This window comes from Callospermophilus lateralis, unplaced genomic scaffold (genome assembly GCF_048772815.1).
Source record: "Callospermophilus lateralis isolate mCalLat2 unplaced genomic scaffold, mCalLat2.hap1 Scaffold_45, whole genome shotgun sequence".
Taxonomy (NCBI): Eukaryota; Metazoa; Chordata; class Mammalia; order Rodentia; family Sciuridae; genus Callospermophilus; species Callospermophilus lateralis.
Genome location: NW_027514398.1, coordinates 5,516,400 through 5,540,180, shown reverse-complemented (window position 1 = coordinate 5,540,180; position 23,781 = coordinate 5,516,400). Strand labels below are relative to the sequence as shown.

At 50.9% G+C, this 23,781-nt stretch overlaps 1 long non-coding RNA gene across 1 annotated transcript; it reads right to left on the bottom strand.

The window, feature by feature from the left end:
• Window positions 1-581: 581 nt before the first annotated feature.
• LOC143388831 (uncharacterized) lies at window positions 582-2,092 on the bottom strand. Its single transcript, XR_013090076.1, has 2 exons — window positions 2,003-2,092; window positions 582-616 (listed from the first exon to the last, which is right to left on the bottom strand). It is a non-coding gene; the product is annotated as an uncharacterized LOC143388831 (long non-coding RNA).
• Between the last annotated feature and the right edge of the window lie 21,689 nt (window positions 2,093-23,781).

The following is a 23,781-nucleotide window of genomic DNA, read 5'->3' as shown; positions in this document are numbered from 1 at the left end:
CCTGGGAAACACAAGAGTATCAAGAGTACCTGTAAGCTCCACCCTCAGGAGATGATAAGGGCTCTAAAGCTTGGGCAGAAGGGGCCCACAACACTAAGGATAGGAGGAGCATGTAGGGGAACAGCTGGGGTTCTGCTCAGTGCAGTTCTGTGATGGTTCCTTGTGATACAATCTCCATCATTCATAGGCATTTTTCCCCCAGGGAAAATGATGGAGTGCGAAAGGAGGAGGAGAAGGAAGAGGAACAAACCCAGAGTTTGCCATCAACAGATGATGGGGGCCTAAGATTTTGTTCTGTTTGGAAATGGCAAGCTGTAAGATGGGCTATACAGCAGGATTGGGCCTCAGGGCTGTCCCAATGCATTTTTCTTTTGCTTAATGGAAAGCCCCAGATGTGATGCAGGGACCCAGAAAACCCCACTGAAGAAGGACTGAATTTCACGTGATGCAAAACTGGCTTCCCCAGTGGGGAATTTGGGGTCTCCTTCAGAATAAACTTCCTCACAAGGACCCAGACTGTACCTGCTTCACCTCGGAGTGCCTTCTCCACTGCAACCCCTCTCTCTTCCAGCTGCCTCTGCTTTTCTTCCACCTGCTCCAGCTGCCGTTGGATGATCTGTCAAAAGACAGCCGTATGAGCACTCAGCTTTCTAGTTTTCAGGAGGAAAACTAAACTTGGCAAACTCAAGGAGGGAGAAAGAGAAGTTATGTCGAAACGGTGGAAAGAGCTCTAGTTCATGGGCTGCATCCCACTTGGATCTGAATCCCCCAGGGCCTTGTTACTTAGCAGACTCTGGGCCCACTGTTCTAAGTCCATGGAATATGGAAGCAGCTGAAGCAGATGTCAGCCCTCTCTAGAGCAGTTAAAGGGCTGGAGGAAAAGAAATTCCTGCAGGAAGCCTTTAATACTATTACCTCACAATTTCTTTCTTTTTTGGGCAGGATACTGGGGACTGAACTCAAGGGCACTTGACCACTGAGCCACATTGCAGCTCTATTTTGTATTTTATTTAGAGACAGGTTCTCACTGAGTTGCTTAGTGCCTTGCTTTTGCTGAGGCTGGATTTGAACACATGATCCTCCTATCTCAGCCTCCTGAGCTGCTAGGATTACAAATATGGGCCACCGCATCTGGCACCTCAAAATTTCTTTCTTTTCTTGACACTGGTGATTGAAACCAGGGATGTTTTACCATTGAGTTATACTCCAGTCCTTTTAATTTTTTTAAGTTGGTGAGGTTGGCTTTGAACTCATGATCCTCCTGCCTCAGTCTCCCAAGTTCTTGGGACTACAGGTGATGCTACTTGCCTGGCTACCTCAGATCTTTCTGATAAAAAGACTGCTAAACTGGATTAAAAATCTTGTCTCTACAAGTTTAAAAAAAAAGGAAAGAATGGTCTAGGATATGAGGCCTTAAGACAGAGGCTGATACCTACAGGATAACTCTAACCTCTCCCACAAAGTCCAAAGTCCATGGTAGGTCACAAACTGATTTTTTCCCCCTTTGTACTAGGTATTGGATTCAGGGGTGCTTTACCACTGAGCTATATCCCTAGCCCTTTTAATTTTTAATTTTGAGACAGGGTCTCTCTAAGTTGCCCAGGCTGGCCTCGAACTTGCAATTCTCTTGCTTCAACCTCCTGAGTTGCTGGAATTACAGGTGTATGACATGTACCCTCCCACAAACTGACTTCTGACACTATTGCTCACAAGTAAGAGAACTAATTGACTCTAAAATGACTATTCTAGACCACAGAATTTAGGAAACTCAAATGTGGTTCTTCCCTTTTTACTGATGACTTTGCAAGGATGGGGCCACTACATCTGCACTGAACTGTACTTTGCGGCTGTCATCTCAGATGACAGGGACAACTCATCTGCTTCTACTCTGCCTTCTTCACCCTCCTTCCTTGTGGATAGGGGTCAACTGGGTGTACACAAAGATGTGGTCACATGGCTTTCCACCTGTGTATTTTGACTGGCTCACTGTCTGTGGTTGTACCTGCGCTCGGTGGAGCCGCTTGAGCTCCTCTTGCTTGGCCTGTCTCCGAGCTGCCTTCTGCACACGCCGGGTCAGCTTGGCATTCAGCTCTTCTTCTGTGTAGGTTCTTGGCTAGTGGGAATGAAAAAGATCTTCTCAGTCAGGTCCGAGATCCATTTGTGCAGCAGCCTGGCAGGGGCATGGAGTAGACTGACTCCTAAGTGGGAGCTGGTGGCTGGCATACACCAGTGTGAAGCTCCCCCACTGAAGAGACTTCCCTGGCACCTTTCCCTATTGGAGCTCCAAATGCCACAGGACACACCTAGATACCCCCAAGGTGAGACATTTCCCCTCTGTGACCAGGAAAGGAGTCTATGTGGGGAATGAGTATTGGGAGCCTCCTTTATCATTGAGATCACTTTGTTTGTTTCCTATTTAAGGAATTCTGTGCTTTTTAAAGACCTTGAGGGGGTAAAAAATGTAAGTAAAATGTTTCCCAAGCCTCATGCTTCTGAATATATGGGGAAGGAAAAGAAAAAAAGGATAAACCAGAATCCTTTTATTTTCTTGCTTGGAATCAAAAGCCACTTTCTTCAGATGAGTGGTATTCATGAGGTTCCTTTAAGAACATCTGAACTAGAAAAAACAGGAATGCTTCTATTTTAAATTTGGGGAAACCCCAAACCAATATAGGCTGAAGAAGGAACTGTGGAGGTGACCCTTGATGGCCTCTGGGGATTGCATAGGCAACAGTTGCCACAAAAAGGAAGGGAGGAAGTGGCCTGGCCAGGTGGTTGTGGCTAGTGCCATCAAGAATGGAGGAGGTGACTGGGCAAATTTAATGCAGGTTGAAGGCTATGGGGAGAATCCCACGCTTTGCATAGATACTGGGCAACCCCTAAGAGGTACATGTTGGGGATTTGCCTTCATTCACAAGGCCATCTGTATTGTTTCTTAAAAAAACAAAACAAAACAAACAAACAAACAAAAAAAAAAAACCCAAACCAAAACAAAAAAGAAACCAAACTAGGAGATTTTACAGATTTTAAAGAAGGCTTCCAAATTCAACTCAAAGTCCAGGCTCTTTGTCTTTCCTCTAAGAGTTTTAAAGACAGTGGAGTGTCAAGTGAAGAGGCAACAGGCAGTCCTTAAGGACAGCTGTGGCATTCTAGTGCCCTGGGAAGCTCAGGTCTCAGTCCACAGAGCTGAGATGAACAACCCCTCTTATTGTGGTGCCCAGACCCACAGGGGCAGCTCTGCCTCCCTCCCAGGCACCTGGAGCATTACCACATGCACTCCAGTCAGTGAAGAGCGGGTGTGTCTCATCCTCCTTCTTCCTCATGACATAGCTAAAGGAGGTCTGGTGGCTACAGCTACATGCATGTATGAACACAGTTAGTGAGGATGTGGCCACAGGTCCTGGGCTCAGGTTGCTCTGGGTGGTTAATCACAGACAGGCATGCAATGACGACCAGCCATCAGGAATGAGATACTACCTTTGATGAATAGGATCTCCTGAATGCCAAGGCGTGTGGTACATAAATCGACTTTTAAGGGGATGGTAACAGAAAACAAAACAGAACAGTAATGACAATGATGATTTAAAAAATTAAAATGACACACAGAAATGGAGTAAAATTAGAAGTTTAAAACAAACATACAGGACTTAAACATGATTATTTTCCACAATGTCACACAGGACTGTGCAAGGAGAAATCTGCATGTACAAACTGCATGTACAGCTGCATCTTAGTGAACACTGGTTTTGAGTAAGACTGGGGTTTACTTTTCTCCTGAGTAGAAACAGCCTCTTTATCATTCCCCCAATCTTCTCTTTTCTCAGTATCCCTTTCTCCTTTAGTATCCCATTCCTTTACTTGTGGAAATTTAGAACACTTCTTGCTGCTAATGTATGGGGGTGGATGAAGGAGATTCCTGATGTCAGACACAGATAAGAGGGAAACGAGGTACTGAACCTCATACCCTCTCCCAAAAAGCTCTCTCCTGGCATGTTCCTAAACCATGGGACACAGGGATACAGGCTACTTCTTGATTATACCTGGTGAAGGGAACTGAAATAGCATAAATCACTGCTATTTGCCCAAAGTATTTCAGATAGCAATGTTAACTGACTTCTTTTTACTCCATTAAACATTGAGTGGAGCTGCTCAAGTACTGGGGTCAGGTACATTTGCTCCTCTGGTCTTCTTATCAGTTGTATTAAGTAGTTAAAAGGCCATCAGGGAGCCAGGGAGGGAGGTGGCTTGAGTCTGGTAGCCTATAGGATAAGGAGATTCTGAGAGCAACAAGAAGGCCTGCAGTACCCTGCTGCCTGTGCTGCTTCTGACTGTCATGACCGTGACATAGTGGGGACTCACATTTCACATGCATATTATCCTGGAAAAGAATGAATATGCCTCTCAGAATAGGCACCTTACCTCAAACTCACTTCTTTCACAAAGCAGACTGAAAGGAAGATTTTCATTATTAGAAACAGGCTAGTTTTAAAAAAGGAAAGGACAAATGATGTCCTTGAATAGCATGGGAAGAACTCATAGTAGGATTATAGGTTAGGTAACTATACCTTAAGGAACAGCATGGACACTGTACCTGGCTGCTGTAAATATTATGGGGACAGGGTAGCACCCTCCTTCTCTATAATTTACCCATTTTTGGGACTGGTACCAATTCAGAATGAAATCATGACACAATTTTCATGTGCTCAAGAGATGAGGCCAGCCACAGGAACTGACATTGTGGCTCTGAAACAGAAAGAGAGGCTGTCAGAGAGCAGGCCCAGCACCCTCGGATGGGCCAGGGTGGCCAAGAAACAGCCAAGTTAGTCATATTTAAAGTCAGATGGAAGTAAAGAAAAGAGGTCAACATGAGTTATTTCTTGTTGACAGGGCTGTAGGTGTTTTAAAAAATCCTGCACTTGCATTTTTCAAACAAAAAAGTTATTATCATTACTTTTTAAAGATTTCTTTTTTAGTTGTAGAGGAATACAATACCTTTATTTTTTTATGCGGTGCTGAGGATAGAACCCAGTGTCTCACACATACTAGGCAAGCTTCCTACCACTGAGCCACAAACCAGCCCCAAAATACAAGTTATTTTTAGTTTTTTTTCCTTATTATTATCAAAAGACCCTGTCACTTGCTTCACCAGTGCTTGACTCAGGGCTGTGTCTGAGATACAAGGGGAGCTATCTCTTCCATCTCTGCTACACAGTGGCTCTGTGGCTGGGAGCCTGGCCTCTTCATTCAAGCCAAATCCCATTTTTACTTTTAGCTCCCTTGCTCCTTATACTTCTTATTTATTTATTTATAGTTTTCGGTGGACACACATCTTTATTTTATTTTTACTTGGTGCTGAGCATCAAACCCAGCGGCCCGCACATGCCAGGTGAGCACACTACCGCTTGAGCCCCATCCCCAGCCCCTCCTTATACTTCTTATTCTGAAAAATTTCAATCCTACAGAGATGTTGAAAGAGAAAGAAAATGAATAGCTGAATACCTATCACTTAGATTTCCCCAATGTTAACATTTTACAGCATGTTTCATAGGCATGTGTGCATGTATGTAATCTTTATATTACATGCATACACACCTTTTTTGTTGTTGTTGGTACCTGGGGTTGAATCAGGGGTGCTTTACCATTGAGCCATTGAGCTGTATCCTCAGCTCTTTTCTGTTTTGTTTTTTTTTTTTTTTTTTTTTTTTTTTTTTGGTACCAGGGATTGAACTCAGTGGCACTCGAACACTGAGCCACATTCTCAGTCCTATTTTGAATTTTATTTAGAGGCAGGGTCTCACTGAGTTGCTTAGCACCTTGCTTTTGCTGAGGTTGGCTTTGAACTTATGATCCTCCTGCCTCAGCCTCCGGAGCTGCTGGGATTACAGGTGTATGCCACAATATACAGCTATAATCTTTTCTTTTTCTGAATTATTTGTAGAGACCATAAACTTTCACCTTGAAAAATATTAGCATGTACTTCCTCCTAAGAACAGAAACATTTTCCTACATGATTACAGTACCTCTGTCACTTGCAAAAAACTTGATGTTGATTGGATGATACATTTATACATACTACACCATTTATGATCAAATTTCTTTAACTGTTTTTTTTAAATATTTATTTTTTAGCTTTAGATGTATACAATATCTTTATTTCATTTTTATGTGGTGCTGAGGATCGAACCCAGCGCCTCACATGTGCTAGGCAAGCACTCTACCACTTGAGCCACAACTCCAGCCCTCTTTAACTGTTTTAAAAGCATCCTTTATAGCTGTTTCTATTCTGCCTTAGCTTCCATGTCTTGAAAACATGGTGATCTGCTTTCACTTGGTCCACCTCCATGTCATGGCAGGACCTGGGTTAGCAGCCTCGTAGGCCCTCCCTTGTCTTCCACATTCCCTGTGTGATCTCTAGTGAATGGCCCTGTCCCTATAGAGTATGCCTGGTATGTGAGGTCTCCATAGTCCTGTGGTTCTAGGAATCTATAATGGGATCCTTGACTCGCTCACAAGAATAGGGAAATGAATTTCTTTGTTTCTGGTGCCTGTGAGGCCCTACGAAAGTCTATCGTCAATGGGAGGTGGAACCGAGATAATGGCCTTGGCATAGCCAAATGTGGGAAGACTGCTGATCAGCATACTGTCAACAAGCTTCATTAATTTGTGGAGAAGCAGTGGAGAAACTTGACCATAATAGCAATCACAGCTGTATGTTTTTTTAAAAACTTTATTATATTTATTTATTTTTTTAATATGGTGCTAAGGATCAAACCCAAGACCTTGCATGTATGAGGTGATCGCTCTACCGCTGAGCCATAACCCCAGCCACACAGCTGTATGCTTTTGACCAACATGACATGAACTATCTGAACATCTGCACGGTCACCAAGGAGGTTAAGAGAAACATTCTCCTTTCTTCACAGACCTCCTTAAAAATCCCAAGACAGAGCTGGGTTTTGGCTCAGTGGTAGAGTGCTTGCCTAGCATGTGTGAGGCACTGAGTTTGCTCCTCAGCACCACATAAAAATAAATACATAAAATAAAGGTATTGTGTCCATCTACAACTGAAAAAAAAAAGAATTCCAAGACACCCCCAATGTATTTAGAGACCTACATGCAAATCCAGAAGCAACCCTCAGTTCAGAACCAACAGTCCTGCCTAGAGATTCAGCAGGGGGTACTCAACAGGATGCACATAAATTGAACCCTCTCTTCTTCTTATGCTTGACCTGCCCCTTTCCTCTGCTGCAGCTTCCTCCAGTTAAAGCATCACCAACCAACCAATGGAAAGCATCTCCACCTCCACCCAGCTGTCGGGTTCCCCTCCACTGCATGGCTACATCTGAGAAAAAGAGGGAAAAAGAGGGAAAGTCATGGGTGACAGCAAGGTCAATGAATTTCGACTTGATTGGTTTAAGAGATGCAGATGATTAAGAGGCTTCTACACACCTAGTGAGGGTGTGTCTAGGAATGATTGGCATGTGAGATAGCCAACCGAAGTGGAAACCCTCCCTAAGCGTGGGCAGCACCGTCCAATAGGAAGATGGCTTGGATGGAATAAAAGTTGGAAGAACAAGAGAGCAGCCGCAGCCTCAAGCCAGATTGCTGCTGCCATCCTCTGGGGATATTGGAATCTGGCGTCTTCACTCTTCCAAAGCGGACTCTGCCAGTGATTCTCCAGAAGCCTCCCATCTGGGACTAGGGTAGCCCTGTTGATCCCTCTTGCTCTGGGCCTTCAGCCTCCTGGACTGCGAAGCCACTGGTTCTCCCAGCCCTTCATCCTGCAGACAGCCATGGTGGACTGTCCAGCTTCCGGTCACCTAAGCCAATCTGATAAATCCTCTTTTTTACAACTGCATTTCCTGTTGAATCTGTTCCTCTGGAGAATCCTAATACACCAGGAGAATTTTGAACTTTGCTGAACTTGACCTCTCCCTGTTTTTGCCACTTGACCACTGCTGCTTCACTCCCTTGTCACCCCCTGGTTTTCATTATTTTCCTGACTGACCTTCAGGTGCCCGGGGTTGCCCTTGGGACCCTTTTCTCCTGCCCTGGTGGCTCCTGGTGGTGTCTCCCCACGCCTTGGCTTCAGCTGCACTCCATTCTCATGACTGATGGAGCCGGAGTCACTCCCAGCCCCTGAGACCCCACTGGCCCCTGGACAGCCACTGAATCTCTTGCTGCGTATCCGTACCTCCCATCAGCTCTGCATTTGCCTCTGAAGTGTTCCCTGTAAAATGCAAGTCTGGTCACGTCACTGTGGTCAGAACCCATCCCAGGGAGACAGGGCAAAATCCTTTGGTGGCCTCCAGGGCCTCCTGTTCTGAACCCAGCAGCACCTCACCTTTCCCTCCCCAGGGTCCTTCACACCCACCACACTGACTTCCTTTATTTCCTCTAATGCACCGTGCTACCCTCCCCTACCTCAAGGCCTTGGCTTGTGCCCACCCCAAGCTCCTGTCTGCATCTGTCTCAGCTCAAACAGCAGCTCCCCAAAGAAGCCCACCACCTCACGTCCCCATCCAGGCCCATCAGGGCCCTGGCCTTCTGTGTCCCAGCTCTGCCAGATCCTCAGAATGCTCATGCAGTTGGTGACCATTTAAGCAGACTATTTGTTTGGGGATAAATTCAGCCCAATACTTCAATTTTTTGTAAATAGATTTTTTTTTTTTTTTTTGGTGGTGGTACTAGGGATTGAGCCCAGGAACACTTAACTCTTAAACCACATCCCAGCCCTTTTGATTTTTTCATTTTGAGATAGGGTCTCACTAAATTGCTTAGGGCATCACTAAGTTGCTGAGACTGGCCTTGAACTTGCAATCTTCCTGCCTCAGCCTCCCGAGTCGCTGGGATTATAAGCATGCACCACCACACAGGGCTGTAAGTAATATTTTATTGGAACGAAGCCATGCTCAGTTGTTTATGTATTCACTATGGCTGCTTTAGCCCTTCAACCCCAGAGTAGACATAATATAATAGAAGACATAGAGCCTGCAAGTCCTGAAGTCACTGGCTTTGTGGTCCATCAGAGAGAAGCTGGCCACTGTGCCCCAGTGGATCAGGGGCCGTCCAGTGCGGAGCAGACAGCTGGTGGATCTGCAGCACATGAACAAGTAAACAACCGAGCAGGCTCTCTGATCGCTGGGTCACATCATGTCATTCACAGTGGCCTTCTCAGTGTCACCAGTACATCTGAAGCTGACTCTGCATTCAGTGTTCTTTCCACAAACTGGGTTAGGAGTCCAAAGCTCCAACAGTCACCAGGCTGAGCCCAGGGGCACCCACCCAGAATAGATTGAGGGAACTGAGGTCTGGGGCATGTGTGTGCATGTTCCCACATGAGATCCCCAAACTGGCGTAGTGGGGGGTGCTGTGCCCAGCTCTGAGACCTACCCACCCCCCTCCCTTTGCTGCAGGCGTGGGCTGTGGAGAGTCCCACGTGCCCTCACCACCATTTGACTTTGAGTGGTTTCCTTCCCTCTCCGAGCATCAGACTTCTTAACTGTCAAGTGCAGCTCAGTTGCCAAGGCCTGGAGGGGAGGCTGGATCCAGGTAGATAATGCCTGGGGGAGATCACACTTCTGCCTGCAGCCGCCTCAGCCCAGAGCACAGAGCCCGGACGCTTAGCTTTCCACCGCTGCCCTTGGCCGCCGTCCACTGGGAGACACTCCAGTAGCTCTGAATCTAAAATTCCTCCAGCATATTCTCTCTCTGATGTGACCTGTAACCCCTGTCCCTTAGCTCTGCACCCCTACCAGATAGAGGCAAAGAAGAGGGAAGGCGGCTCCCTGGGCACCCCACTGTCCCCCAGCCCTCCCTTCAGGGGGGGGTGCCTGTCAGGACCTGGTGGACATGAGGCTCCTGGCCGGTCTCCTGCTGTCCCTCTCACCCTCCCAGGCTGTCCTCAGTCCACTATGAAAACATAAGACCACGGCAGAAACTGGGAAATGAGATTGATCAAATTATGTTATGTGCATGTTGGACTATGGCATAAAGAATCCCACTATCATAAGTTTTTAAAATAATTTTTTAAAAAAAGACCCCCACAGGGGCTTTTTATTTCCCTCAAAGTTTATTTTCCTTTTTATAGGCTTCAGGGCCTTCACATGTCTGGTGGGGCCCTTACTCCTCTCCTAGAGAAACCCTCCTCCTCCTTCCAGCCACCCCAGGCTCTCTGCACGGCATTCAGCTGCTGTTCCCTCTGCCTGAAACCCTTCCCCACAGCCTCCTATCTAGCTCTCCTCCTCAGCTCCATGAGGTCGTCTGTGATAACCACATTTAAACCTGTCACCCACCACGGACCACATCTGCCCACTGCCCCCTCTCCTGGTTCACTGCTGTCTACAAGACCCCCACTGACACTCTATATATTCTATCAATTCTATTTGTCCATCTCCCTTCACTAAAATTTAAGATTCACAAATACAAGGATTTTTGACTAGCACTTAGTAGGTGCTCAAAAAATGTAGGATAAGGAATTGGTGGGGTCTTTCATATCTACGATGCCTATGCTCCATCCTCTTATCCCTCTGCCAGTGTGGATGCTTGTGAACCACCAGCCCTTTCTACAGCATGTAAGTATTTCTTTTAAAAATTAAATAAATAGACTTTCATCTTCTCTCTTTAAATAAGTATAAAAAGTAGGTGTTTTTCATCCTCACACATCCTTCTAGAAGACAAGGGGGAAAAGATGCTGAGACTTGGCATGTGTTTGCAAGACTCCTATAAGGAGGGGAGGTTCAGAGAGGTGTAGTAACTTGTCAGAGGTCACAGAGGAATTTTGGAGGCAGAATCCAAGTCGCTGAACTAGCAGTCCAGCACTCTTTCCCCTGCTGCACAGCAGCCTCCTTCCTCCCCAGGACTCACCCCACCCGCCTCCATTTAACCTGGGGAGATGGACAGAACAGCATGGGGCAGAGGCCCAGTCCTCAGGGAGCCCTGGCTTCCTCCGCCTCCCCCAGGGCTTGCAGCAGCAGCCCCAAGGAGGTGGCCAGCTTGAAGGGCTGAGGATGATAAATGATCGGGGCTCCAGGGACTCCCAGGACAGAGCCGACTCCTCTGTCTGGTCAGATTCACCCAAGCAGGAAAGCATGAAATGGCGCCATTAGGCAGAGAAGGCCGCGGCCACCCCAGAGGGCGGCCAGCTGGGCAGTCCGTGGCCTGCAGGGACAGGGGCAGGGCCGGAGGAGGAAGGGGCCTGCGACACCCCACAGAGAGCAGACATGGGGGGGGCCTGGGGAGGGTCTCTGGAGCCCCCCCTCCAGGGTCTTGTCTGGATACAGACTGTGCAGCTCTCCTGCCAGGCCACCCCAAGCCCCAGGCAAAGGGCTGGACCGTGCCTGCAGTCTGCTTTCCTCTGACCTGTGGCCACTGTGAAAAGGAGGTTCTGAGTACTGTGGAAAGACACGGGGAGGAGGTCAATGTCCAAGAGCAGATGCTGGAAATAAAAGAAGTGTGAAAGGCCCCATGGCCCTGCGGATGCCTTGCACCCGCCTCCCCCAGGTGGCATCTGGGCGGGCACAAGGAAACTGCGGGCAATGCCAGGCTGGATAACGGCAGCTTCCTTCAGTGGGCACGCGGATGGGCCCATTATCCCGCTGGGAGAGGGCACAGTTATGAGCACCGTTTTGGAGAGAAGGTGAATTTCTCCGGGACGGGCTAGTGATCTGTCCGCAGTCACTCGGCTGATGGTGAAAAGATTGGAGCCTCCATTTGCCTGTGTCCAAGTCTCCCACTGTTTCCCAGGGATGAGATTGGGGGAGCTCCAGCACCTGGAGGAGGGGGGTAAGCAGGGAGGAGCCTTCCTCCACCCACCCCCCCACCCCGTGGCCTGCTGGCTGCCATCCACCTATCAGGAATGGCCACTTGGTTCCAGTGACTATGTCAGTCCCCAAGGCACTCCAGCCAGGACTGCTGGGTGGGGTGGTGAGCAGGACCAGGCAGAAGCAGGCATGAGCTGGGTCTTTTCCCAGGTGGGGACTGAGAAGGACAGAAGGGAAGAGAGCCTTAGGAAAGGCCAAGGCCTGCCATTCCCTGAAACCCTCCCATTATGAACCTTCTTTTGTTTGTTTGTTTGTTGTGTTTTTTTGGTACCAGGGATTGAACTCGGGGGCAATCAACCACTGAGCCACATCCCCCGCCCTATTTTGGAGACGGGGGTCTCAGTGAGTTGCCTAGTGCCTTGCTGTTGCTGAGGCTGGCTTTGAACCTGCGATCTTCCTGCCTCAGCCTCCTGAGATGCTGGATTACAGACGTGCGCCTCCACACCCCACTCATTATGAACGTTTGTAATGAGCCCCCTGCACGTGTCTGGAGGCTTCATCTTCCCTAACACCAAACATAGCTGCTCTGCGCTGAGCGCAAGCCTGGATCTAGACTACAGGGGGACTTTATGGGCAATAATCTGTGGAACAGGAGGGAAGGACAGTTAGGCCAGAGGTGGAAGTGGGTGAAGGGACCTTGAACATGCTCCCACTGCCACTCACGGCAGGTCTAGCGGGCAGAAGCGTCACGGAAGGCTCCAGTGCTCCTGAGCATCCCCCTTTGTGTTTAGATCTGGAATGATCTCCCAGGGAGACTCTCAGTCAAAGAGTCAGTGCACAGAGGAGTAAGTAGGATACCTTTGTGCAGGCTGGGGGACAAGGACGTGGACCCTTACACATCCATAGAACAGCTCTGGGAAAGACTCGCAGGAGTCGATGACATTTGTTGTCATTGCCTCTGGGGTGGGGACTGGGAAAGGAGAGGCTGCCAAACACTTCACTGTGTGCTCTTCCGAATTTCTTCAATTGTGAATCCTACAAATATATCTGCTGTCCCTTCTCCCAATCCCTGTTACTGCAGGACCTAGGAGCTGGGTCCCCAGCCTTGCAAAAGACAGCGATGAAGAGGTTTGTGCAGCTCACCCAGGAATGGCCCAGCCTGCCCCAAGCTGGGAGACCCGCAGTAGGAAGGACATCCCCAGGATGTTCCCTCCACCCACAGAGGTTACCTTGGACTCCACCCAGCTCCTCCTCGGCCAGTCCTAAAGAGGTTGGGAGCCCTGAAGCCTCATTCTGTCCTCCAGCACTGCTGGGCTCCCTCCGTGACCTCCCAGGTGCGAGTTCCTTCAGAATAAGATGCTGATCACATGACAGATGAGGACGGTGGATTCCCACCCACGTCAACAGCACACATGGGCATGCGCACACACTTCCAACTGTAACCCCACACCAATTAAACATGATTTGGGGATTATGCACTTCTGTGGATTACCCTGCTCTGCCCTGACCTCAATTAAGGCAGATAATGGAGAACTGACTAGATACCACTTATTTAATCTTTCTCGGCATTGTATTTGCAGAAGCCAAAGTAATGAGATGGAAATAGATTAAGCAGTAAGATGCCTGTCGCTGAGGCTAGCAGGCTAAGAAAGATCAATACTTAAGGATAAATTTATGGCTGTACTTTTTGCATCAAAGCTCCAGTCCAGCATTTGGTCCTGGGAGGCAGAGAATAAAGTTTTAATGAATTAATTCTTTAGCTCATTTTGAAAATGAATTACCCATTTCTTTGCGTTCCTCGTACACCGAGACCTAAGGAGCCTTACTGGGTCAGTTCGTGCACACTGCTACTTTGGAGCTGGGCTGAGCTCTCACACATGGAGCCAGAGCCTACTCCTGACTGGGCCTACTCCAGATTCCTACTCTGGCTTCCTAAGAATTGGAAAATCCTTCCTAGGGTCTAACTTCTATCTTCCCAGCTGCAGTGACACTCACTTTCTTTTTCTTGCATCTAAATTGAGGTTCACAAATCCCAAACCACCTAAAAAGAGGCCTAAGGCGGAGGCCACCGTCCTGATGGCAGTGAGCATAACCTTGGGCTGGCTCAGTTTGCCTCCCTGGGCCTCAGCTTGCACATCCATAAACGAGGGTTAACCGCCCTGCTCCGACTGGGATGATCCAAACAAATCTCCTGAGCTGGGCCCTGTAGACCCGGACCTGCCACGGATTAGTTCTCTCAGCCCAGACCCCAGGCACGATATTCCTAAATCACAGACAAGCCAAGCCTTGGCCTGTGAGCGCCTCAGGACCTTGCAGACAATGCATTGCAAAGCGCTTGCTTGAAAGATGGAGAAACTGAAGGCCAAAGGGACAGGACTTATCAGATGTCTTGCAGATAAAATGGCAAGCTGGTGGTGGCGCTGTGTGAGCCTGGCCTCTGTTGTCCCCCAGTCCACCCTGCCAAGCCCTACAGGTTCCACTTCCCTCCCCACTATCTCTTGCAGGGTGCTGGAGTGGGGGATGCCCAGTCAGGCAGGGGTCCTCAGCACCCCGAGCAACTGAGGACATGGGGGGTTTCTGCACAGAGATCATCCAACAGCTCAGTCACTCCACCCACCAGTCTGTCTGTCCAGCCACAAGCCCAGGGGGGCAAACTGAGCCAAAGCTGAGCACCCCCACCCCAGGGCTGGCAGCCGCCAGCCACCTTCAGGGTTCCAGGTACTCCTGACCCCGGCCTGCTGCTTTTCCCAGAACCCTGTGCCCTTACCCAAAGACCCACTCTCCAGCACCCTGCAGCATGGTCCGAGCCCACAGGCAGCTCTCCTGGAGAGGGAAGGCTGCCCACTGTCTGGGCATCTGGATGCTTGGGAGCAGCGTGGAGGTGGGCTCCGAATGGGTGACAGTGGGAATAGATGAAGAGCAGTGGAGTGTATGGGTTGGGTCCCCAGATGTGTCAGGGAACCTTGGGGGACTTTGGTTGTGCATGCTCTGAGGGATAAGAGGCAGGACGGGGGGTGGAGGTGGGGGACTCTGCCCAGCCATGATCAGGCACTACTCTCTATAGAGCTTGCAGGCTGAGGAAGCATCCCCTGGGGCAAGAGGGACTCTGGAGCTGGGTGCAGTGGGCACACCTGTGAGCCCAGCAAGGCAGGAAGATTCCAAGTTCGAGGCCAGCCTCAACAACTTAATGAGGCCCTAAGTAACTCAGTGAGACCCTGATCAAAATAAAAACTAAAAAAAGGACTGGGGATGTGCCTCAGTGGTAAAGAGCCTCTGGGTTCAATCCCCAGTGCCAAAAGTTAAAAAAGAGGGGCTCTAGGCCACTTAGCAGAGACTAATGAGCTCAATCAATGGGACACTGGTTACAGGGTGAGCAGCTCTGCCACCTGGGAAATGCACTGTACCTTCCAAGTGTCCCGTTCTCCTTCATGCCAGATGCACATCTTCATTTTGAGCTAAAAACCATCAAAAATCGATGCATGTTCTTTCTAAACGTTACAGGCTTTGCACACAGAGCTCTGCCAAGCTCCACCCCTCTGTGGGCTCAGAGCTGTGAGATGAGAGGAAAAGTCTTTTCATGTGTGAACACAGAGGAGGGTGTGTGGGGGGGGTAGTGGAGTAGGTGGTTTGTGTGTGTGTGTGGTGTGTAGGGATGGGTGTGTTTCATGTATGGTGTGTGTGGTAAGGTGTGTCTGTGGTGGGTAGGGCATGGGTAGTGTGTGTGGTGTATGGTGTGTGTGTTGTGTGGGTTGTGCACATATGATAGGGGTGTATCAGTGTGTAGTGTGGTGTCTTTGGAGAGCATTGCATGTGGGGTGTGTGTGGTGGGGTGAGTAGGAGGGCGTGTGGATGTATGGGAGAGGGAAGAGGGGACAGAAGCAGGAAGGCAGCTGACAAGTACCAGAAAGAGAGAAGTTAGGGACTCCAGAGCTCCTCCCACCACCTACTTCTCCCCGCCCCAGTCAGGGCTGGCTTCTGAGGCCCAGCAGCACCCCCTGATGGCTATAATGAGCCACAGCCTGCCCCCAGCACCATGCCCCATGCCCACCTTCACACACAGTCGAGTATCCCAGCCAGGCTGACTGACACCCAGGCCAGAGTCAATGTTCAGGCCCTGGAAAGGAGGAGATAGGCAACTAGGGAAAGGCCGGAGGCAGAGGGAAGCTCCATTAACCAAGTAATGGAGCAGAACATCAGCTCCAGAGGCGATTGCTAGCCCAGCACCAAGGGAAGGAAGGGTCTGCTCTCCATTTCTCAGGCCTGGCAGAGATGCAGGACAGCAGCAGGGGAGTATCATAAAGGCTGTGTGTGCACACACACGTCGGTCACCATGAGTGAAAACACCACAGGAGGATGGAACACGCATGTACAGGTACTATGAACGTGTGCAAACAAGTGTGCAGGTGTAGTGTGCAGGTGTGTTACACAGACATATGTGTGAGATACAGAAGCCCTGGGAAAGGGAGAACTGGGGTCTCTGGCCACACCACTTGTCCAGGAGCCACGGTGGTAGTCAAGGTCCCTGTACTTGGATAATGTGGGTTGCAGAACCACAGTCTCAGAGCTGGAAGCCACAGGGCCATCAGCCCCCATCCCTACAGCCTCCCTGTCATCCCTTGCCAGTTTCTCCAGAGAGGAGGGGTCTCTGTCTGTGGCCTGAGTTTGGGACCTGCACAAGACATCATGGGGTGGGGCAGTGATGAGCACCCAGTGATGAGCAGCCAGGTCTTCTTTCCAGTCCCACATGGGAAAACCCTGCAGCCCTGGGAGATGAGCTTGTGGCTCTGGGAATAACTGCCCCAGCCAGACAGAGGGGATGAAGCTTAGAAAGCATGTGCTGGAACAGAGTGGACCCTAAACAAATGTCCATTTCCTTTCCTTGGTCCTCTTGGTAGGACCGAGTCCATATTAGCCATGTGTACAAGGTCAGAAGAGCCATGTCCTTGGAAGGTGGCTACAGTGCTGGCTAAGCCAGGGATTCTGACTGCTAACCCAGGAGCTGTCCAGGAGGAGAAGGTGCTGCCCAGGGTGTGTGGCCGGGGAGACAGGGTCCCGGAGCTCTCCTCCTGGCCCTGTACATTCCGCATTGCTTCTGACTGGTAAAGTCACTTGCGTGAGCAGCTCAGCTCCCTGAGGACCCTAAGGACTAAGAGGTCCAAGAGCTGCTGTCTTGTTCACCTCTGGGTTTCCCCCATCCCTGCCATCCCTGCCCAGAAGAGCAGACTGGCTGCTGGGCCTGGCAGCAGGTGACTGAGAAGTTGGGGGGGGGGGTGTCTCACTAGGCACTGGCCCGTCCCCTCTGGAAACCTCTGTCCCAAGCTCCCAGTCTCATGGGGGAGGAGCTGGGTGCACCTATCCAGGGCAGACCTTCACGCCCAGGTCCCAGTGGTCGTGAGTCATTGGTGGGTGGGTGGGTGGGCCTGTTGCCTCTGGTACACTGCCAGACCAGGAGAAGTGGGCAAACAGACCCTCCAGGGCCACGAGCTCAGGGAGGGCACGAAGACTAGTTCCCCCAATCATGCCCATCTTATCCAGACTTCAAAATAACCCTGGGCACGTCTGTTCAAAATCTCCTTTTTCATCTGATTCTCATTTTTCTCTTTCCTTCTTTCCTTCCTTCCTTCCTTTTCTGTTTTCAGTACTGGGAATTGAACCCAAGGCCTCATGCATGTGAGGCAAGCACTCTATCACTGAGCTATTTTCATTATTTTGAGACAGGGTCTAAGTAGCCCAGATTGGCCTTGAACTTGTCAATCTCTTGCTTTGGCCTCCAGAGTAGCTGAGATTTATAGGTGTGTGTGCCACCATGTGGGACTTTGATCCTTACTTTCATTTACTCCAAATCCCATGCCAGGACCTGTGATAAGCACTTCTAATACAAGATGAATAAAACTCAATCCTGTCCCCAAGTAGCTCGCCAGGGAGATGACGAACTCAGGCCCCTGTAGAAATGGAGATGTGATTCCTGCCACTTGACAGAGGAGACAGCCAAGGCCTCACTGTGAACTTGGGCCTGACTTCCTGGCATATCCAGCCCTAGACTCTCTCCAACAAACAGCCCAGCCAGCTTCTCAAGCACTGGGAAGTCAGGTCTAACAGGGGTTGGGGGTCACGAAGACTCAGGGTCCCATGGGGGGATGTACTGGGCAGGGGAAGGAGACCCTTCAGTACTGCCCACCAAATGCCAATGCCACATTTTGTTTTAACCCCCACCCTGTGGTAGTCACTGTTCATCCCATTTTATGGAAGAAGAAACTGAGGCCAAGCAAGACATGAACAAAAGTGCTCATTCATATCTGGGACATTTCATGTTTTTCGAGGGATGAAAAGGGTTGCACTCCCCAAAAGTAGACCGTCTTATCTGTGGGCCAAGCTGGGGGCTGGAAGAGGCTGGGAGAAGTCTGGGGAACCCCCCTCCCATCTGCTCTTCATGTGCAATGGCAGCTGGCACCCAGGGAGGGGCCAGCCAAGGAGGAGGCAGCCTGATCTTCCCTTTTCTGCAAGTGCCTCCTCCTTCCAGATGCCAGCCAGGCCTGGGGACACAGATGTGCCAGTCACTCTTCCAATGGCGATGGCCATTATCACCAACACCTATGACAGCTCATGGTCTCCAGAAACTGAAGTGGGTCATGCAAGTCCTGGGAGCACAATTAGAGCCCCCAAAGAAGCCAACTTTCTCCTTTTCCAGGGCTGAGGCAGACCTAGGAAACACGAGCCAGGAGAGAGGCCGCAGAGCCTCTCAGTGCCCACAGGGTAGAGGAGGCATGCGCTGGGGGAAAATTCCACTCTGGAAAGTCCCAACTTGGAATTCGATGTGAATCCAACTAGGAGACAGCTCTACTGAGGGACAGAAGCCAAGTCAAACATCAGGTGAGCCAAGTGGGTATATTTGCACCTGGACTCATGGCAGACAGACCCGTACAGGTCTCAGCTCTGCCAGTGTTAGCCATGCAAATCTGCACCGGGGGGCCAGCCCTCCAATTTTGCAAGATGGGAATCAGAATAGAACTTTCCTCATGGGGTTGAGGGGCTTAGGAACAATTTTTGTATATTATGGGAATAGGCCTTTCAGGAGCACCCAGGATGGCTCCAGCGGGGGCAGGTTAGGGGGTCTCCCGGTCGGCCACCTTGTCATGGCCCAGGCTAAGCTCAATACCCTTTTTATAATCCTGGTAGAATCAGGCCTCTTCAGCCGCAGCAAGGCCTCCTTAATTAGCTATCCTCTTCCACCCAGGCCTGGCTCCAGTCCAGCCAGCCGCCTTAAGGCCCGCCTCTGGCCAAGTCCTCTCTCTGAGCCACTGCTCTGTCCCTGACTTCTTCCCTGCCTGGGTCCAGAAACTGCCATTACTCAGTCCCACCTGCAGTTGCCTCCCCGAGGCTCAGGCCTCTCTGGGCACCTAGGTCCTCTCCCACTGTGTTGCTGCATCTCCATTTTGGTTGCTCAGATTTTAAGTGATGTGTGGGTGTCTGGCCCATGGTCCTGGCAGAAGTTAGCAGGGTCTGGCTATCTCTCCTCTCCACCAGTCCCACCCTACAGAGGATGACACTGGAATTCAACAAGACAATGCTGCCCAGGCCCCCAAGGGGACCCCCAAGGAAAGCTAGTGCCAGCAGATCAGTGGCAATCCCGGTGGGCATCTGGGTGGGCATCTGTGTCACACAAGAATGAGCACCTGTGAGACTGAGGCTCTGGAAGTCATTAGCACAGGGAGAAAGGGGCTCAGGGAAACAGTCACCTGGGGAGAGGGTGGGTTTAAAAGAAAAGTGAGAGATGGGTTTGGGAGACATCCACATTTAGAGGATTTGAGAGAAAGAGGAAATGGAGGCCTGGCCACCGAAAGGAGGAAAAACCAGTAGAAAACTACTCCAAGGTGCCAGGAGGGAGGCTGGTTATAGGCGAGGGATGAGCAGGGCTTGGGAGGGGAGCCAACAGCCCTCTGGAGAATGTCTTTGTTGTTTATATAGGTGCATATACCAATAAATTGAGCACTTTGCTGAATCTAAGTTATAAGCCAAACAAAAAGAAAAACAGAACGTGCAAAGGAGAAGGATTGGGTGCTGATCCAGCCCGGCACCCACACCCTCCAGGGACCTTTGTGCTGGAGGACGCCACACAGGGAAATATGGGCCCTGCCCAGAGCAAGGGACACCAAGCTGCCAACCTGCCTCCCCCAAGGTGTGTGGGTGTCCTGCCTAGGGACCACAGGAGCTCCACTCTAGGGAGGTTTCCTGAGAGAGCAGCACTGAGCCAAGAGTGGGCTCAGAGGAGCTAGCCAGGTCCAAGCCAGGGACAGACCTAGCAGGGGTCCTGGACAGGCATCTCTCAACTACCAACCAGACAGGCCCCACTCGGGGTCTCCATCCTGGAAGGCGCAGAGCTGACAGCTGCCTTGGGAAGGTGATGGTGCAGGAGAGCACCCCGGGGAGCCCACCCCCTGGGGCCCGCTGCACAGAGCCTGGCCTGGGGTAGGAGAGCCCCTTGGGCCGGATCCCGAACCTCCAGGTCTCCTTTCCCAGGAGTTGAGGCTTCCGTCTAGGCTCACACTGCCCAGCAAACCGCAGGCATGGCCCCTGCCTGGCTAAGAGCAAAATCCCCAGGGCTCCAGCCTCTCTGCCCTGGGCCAGAGGAGGAGGAACAGGAAGCGAGCAGAGGACTGTCACCTTCACATGACTAATGAGGACATCGTGCCTTTCAGAGCACAACCGGGATCAAGAACATCCACCCACAGATATGGCATGCAACCCACAAGCCCAGACACCCACATCCCTTCTGAAGGGACACACAACATGCTTTCCAGCCAGGAAAGTAGAGCCAGAAAGAGTGACTTGACCAAGGTCACAGAACCAGGAGGGCGGAGCCGGGTCCCCATCCAGAGCTCCTCAGAGCTCCTGGGCCGGGGGCATCTGAGGCTCTCTGGAGTCTTAAGGGGTTCCAGTCACCCTGTGGCACAACCCCTGGTTGACACTGACTGTAGCTGGTATTTCTGGTGTGGCTCCTATCAGAGCCCAAGTCTCTAGAGCTGGTAGCGGAAGCCGGCACGTGACGGCCTCCACAGACAGAGCTGGTTTGTCTCAGTTCTGATTTTCTGTCCCAGGTTCAAGTTCCTCACTCTTATGGGGTGGGAAGGGCTGCAGGCCCTGACCCCAGCTTTTCCAAAAAAACATCTTGTCTCTTCTCAGTGGCCCCGCCCACTGAGGACTCCAGCCGAGTTCTCTCAGCAAAGATCCCACCACATCCCCAGCCCTGGGAGGTGCCTCTGCCCCTGCCCAAGACACCACACTGGGTGTCCCCATGAAGAGGGACCCTCAGCTCCTCTGATTCCCCTCTCCTCCTCCAGCAGCAGTAAGGGCTAGAGGAAGATGCACCCACTGTTGGGGGACAGGGAGTGTCCCCTCTTCTTGGTGACACTGATTTAGGCTCAAAATGATTAAGAATTTTTGCATAGTCAGCACCATCTGATGGCACATTGGTCTCTGGAGGTGACAAGTGTCCCATCATTGGGGATATTCAAGCCAAGGTTAGCCACTACTGGGAGGGATGTCAGGTGGGGGACACAGCATTGGCCTAGATGAACTTCAAAGTTCCCTCTCCAACCCTGAGTCCCTAAATCTCTGACACTGCCAGCCCAGCCCTCGCTGCCAACTGGCCACATTCCACCACCCTGCAGCCCCCAGACAGCTCTTCCTCAGGAAGCCACCAACAGTCACACAGGAGCTCGCCAGTGCTCTCTGTAAGGTCCCTAAGCTCACAGGAATGGGTGAGGGTAGGAAGGGAGAAAGGAGAGGGACGGTGGCACAAGGAGAAGGGCTGGTTCCTTGGGGTCTGAACCCTGCAGGCAGCCACCACCAGAAGTCAGAGCCACCCAGCAGGGTGGCCAAGTCTGAATCCAGATGGGGGCTGAGGGTCTGGCCTCCTGTAGGGCTGCAGGTGAAAAGGGAGCCCAACCCAGATCCAGATCCCCGAGGTTCCTTGGAGGAAAAGGTGAAGCTGAAGACACGTGTGCGGCTTATTAAGCCCACGGAGCTTAAAACTAGTGAGAGGTGCAGGCGTGAGGGGGAGGGCCCCCACAGGTGGGCACAGCCACCCCAAGAAGGTTGCTGTGTCGCTGTTGCTCAGGGGAAGCTCCAGCTCGCGGCCCTCTCTAGGAGTGTCAGTGGGCAGGCTGTTGCATAGGGGGCGCTCACAGGTGTCACTACATAGGCACCACCGGGCTCTGCGCAGGGTGAAAGAGACAGAGCCACAGCCCTGCCCTGGAGGAGCCAAGCCCACCTGCCCAGACACAGCACACCCAGGTTCCTTGGGCCCTTCAAAAATCCTTTGTCTCTTTCTTATCCTTCTAGTGATGCAGGCTTTGGGACCTGATGGTCTCCACTCAGACCCTCCCGGTGCTTCCTACCAAGGCACTGTCCTTAGGGAAGTCATTTCCCTCTCTGGACTGTTTCCCTGTCCATAAAGTTGAGATACTAAAAACCCTACCACACACGGTCAGCCACACCATCCTGTATGTCACACGCCTGGCACCCTCCCTGGAGCTCAGGGGGAGCACCCACCATTCTGGGAAGGAAGGAATATGGAATAAAGGGAGGGCCCAGGTGGGGCACAGTGGCGCATGCCTGTAATCCCAGAAGGCTCAGGAGGCTGGGGCAGGAGGATCTAAGCAACTCAGCAAGAGTCTGTCTCTAAATAAAATATAAAACAGGCTAAGAATGTGGCTCAGTGCTTAAGTGCCCCTGGGTTCAACCCCAGGTACAAAAAAAAAAAAAAAAACTGCCCAGGCTAGAAGGTGCAGAAAGGTTTGGTGGCCTTGCTTGGTGCTGCACCCGATGGAGGTCAGAGGATTCAGTTCAGGTCCTCATTGAAAAAGCCTGGGGAAAAGCACACGGGGAGGTCAGCGTCTACAGGAAGCCACAGTTCCAACACAGAGCTGGGTTCCACTCAACCAGCCCACTCTGTGGCAGCGCTTGCCCACGGATGATCCCATCAGGAGCTGGGCCAAGACTCAGAAGGCAGCTGGGCAGTTCACTGGTAGGCGGGCTGCAGGTGCCCCAGAGGTGTGGGGTTCAAGAGAAGGGGGGCCAAAAAAGTGGGGAGGTACCTAGGCCACATGGCTTTTCCCTGGCTTAGACCATGGAAGGTCCCTACCCATGGCCAGGGCTCTGTGACCGAGGGAGCCTGTGCTGGGTTCCCCCTCCTCCCCCGTCACCCCCACCTGGTCTGTTGCTCTGGATGGGAGAAGTGTTTCTGAGAACAGCAGTGAGCCCAGGCTTGGCTCGTTGGGGCTTGGGCTGTGGGAAAATGCCAAACTTACATAGGAAATGAGAACTGGGAGGAACCTTAGCACTAATTATTCCAGCCTCTATTGAACTGCGGTGAGACCAAGGCCCAGAGAAGGGATATCACTTCCCTTCCAAATAAGAGAGCCAGAACGAGAATCCAGGACTCTGTCCATGATGCTGCACACACCCCTATCAGCCCTCCTCTTATTAAATTCCATGTTGGATGCTTTACATATTGAGGGGAACTGAACTGAGACTCAAAGGGACACAGTCCTATAAAGCCACATAGAGTCAGGCAGGGAAATGCACGCTGTCTTGTCAGATTCCCCAGAGTCTACAAATATTTATTCAGCACCTATTTTAGGGCAGGCATGGCTGGACATACTTGAATAGTTCATCTCACGTAAACCTCACAAGGGAGCAAAATAGTAGAAGAGCTAAGGGCCTGACTGCCAGGGTCCAAATCCTAGCCCTATTATCTAAGTGTCCAGGGGACAAATTCCTTGCCATCCTGCAAATGATGCTTCGGTCTCTTCACTTTGGCAAAGGGGCATAGTAATAGCACCCAGCTTGTAGAGTATTGTGACCATTAAAAGAGATGGTTCATATAAAATACTTAAAACAGGGCTGGGCTAGGGCTTAGTGGTAGACCACTTGCCTAACATGTGTGAGGCACTGGGTTTGATTCTCAGTGCCACATATAAATAAGTAAATAAAAATAAAGATCCATTGACAACTAAAA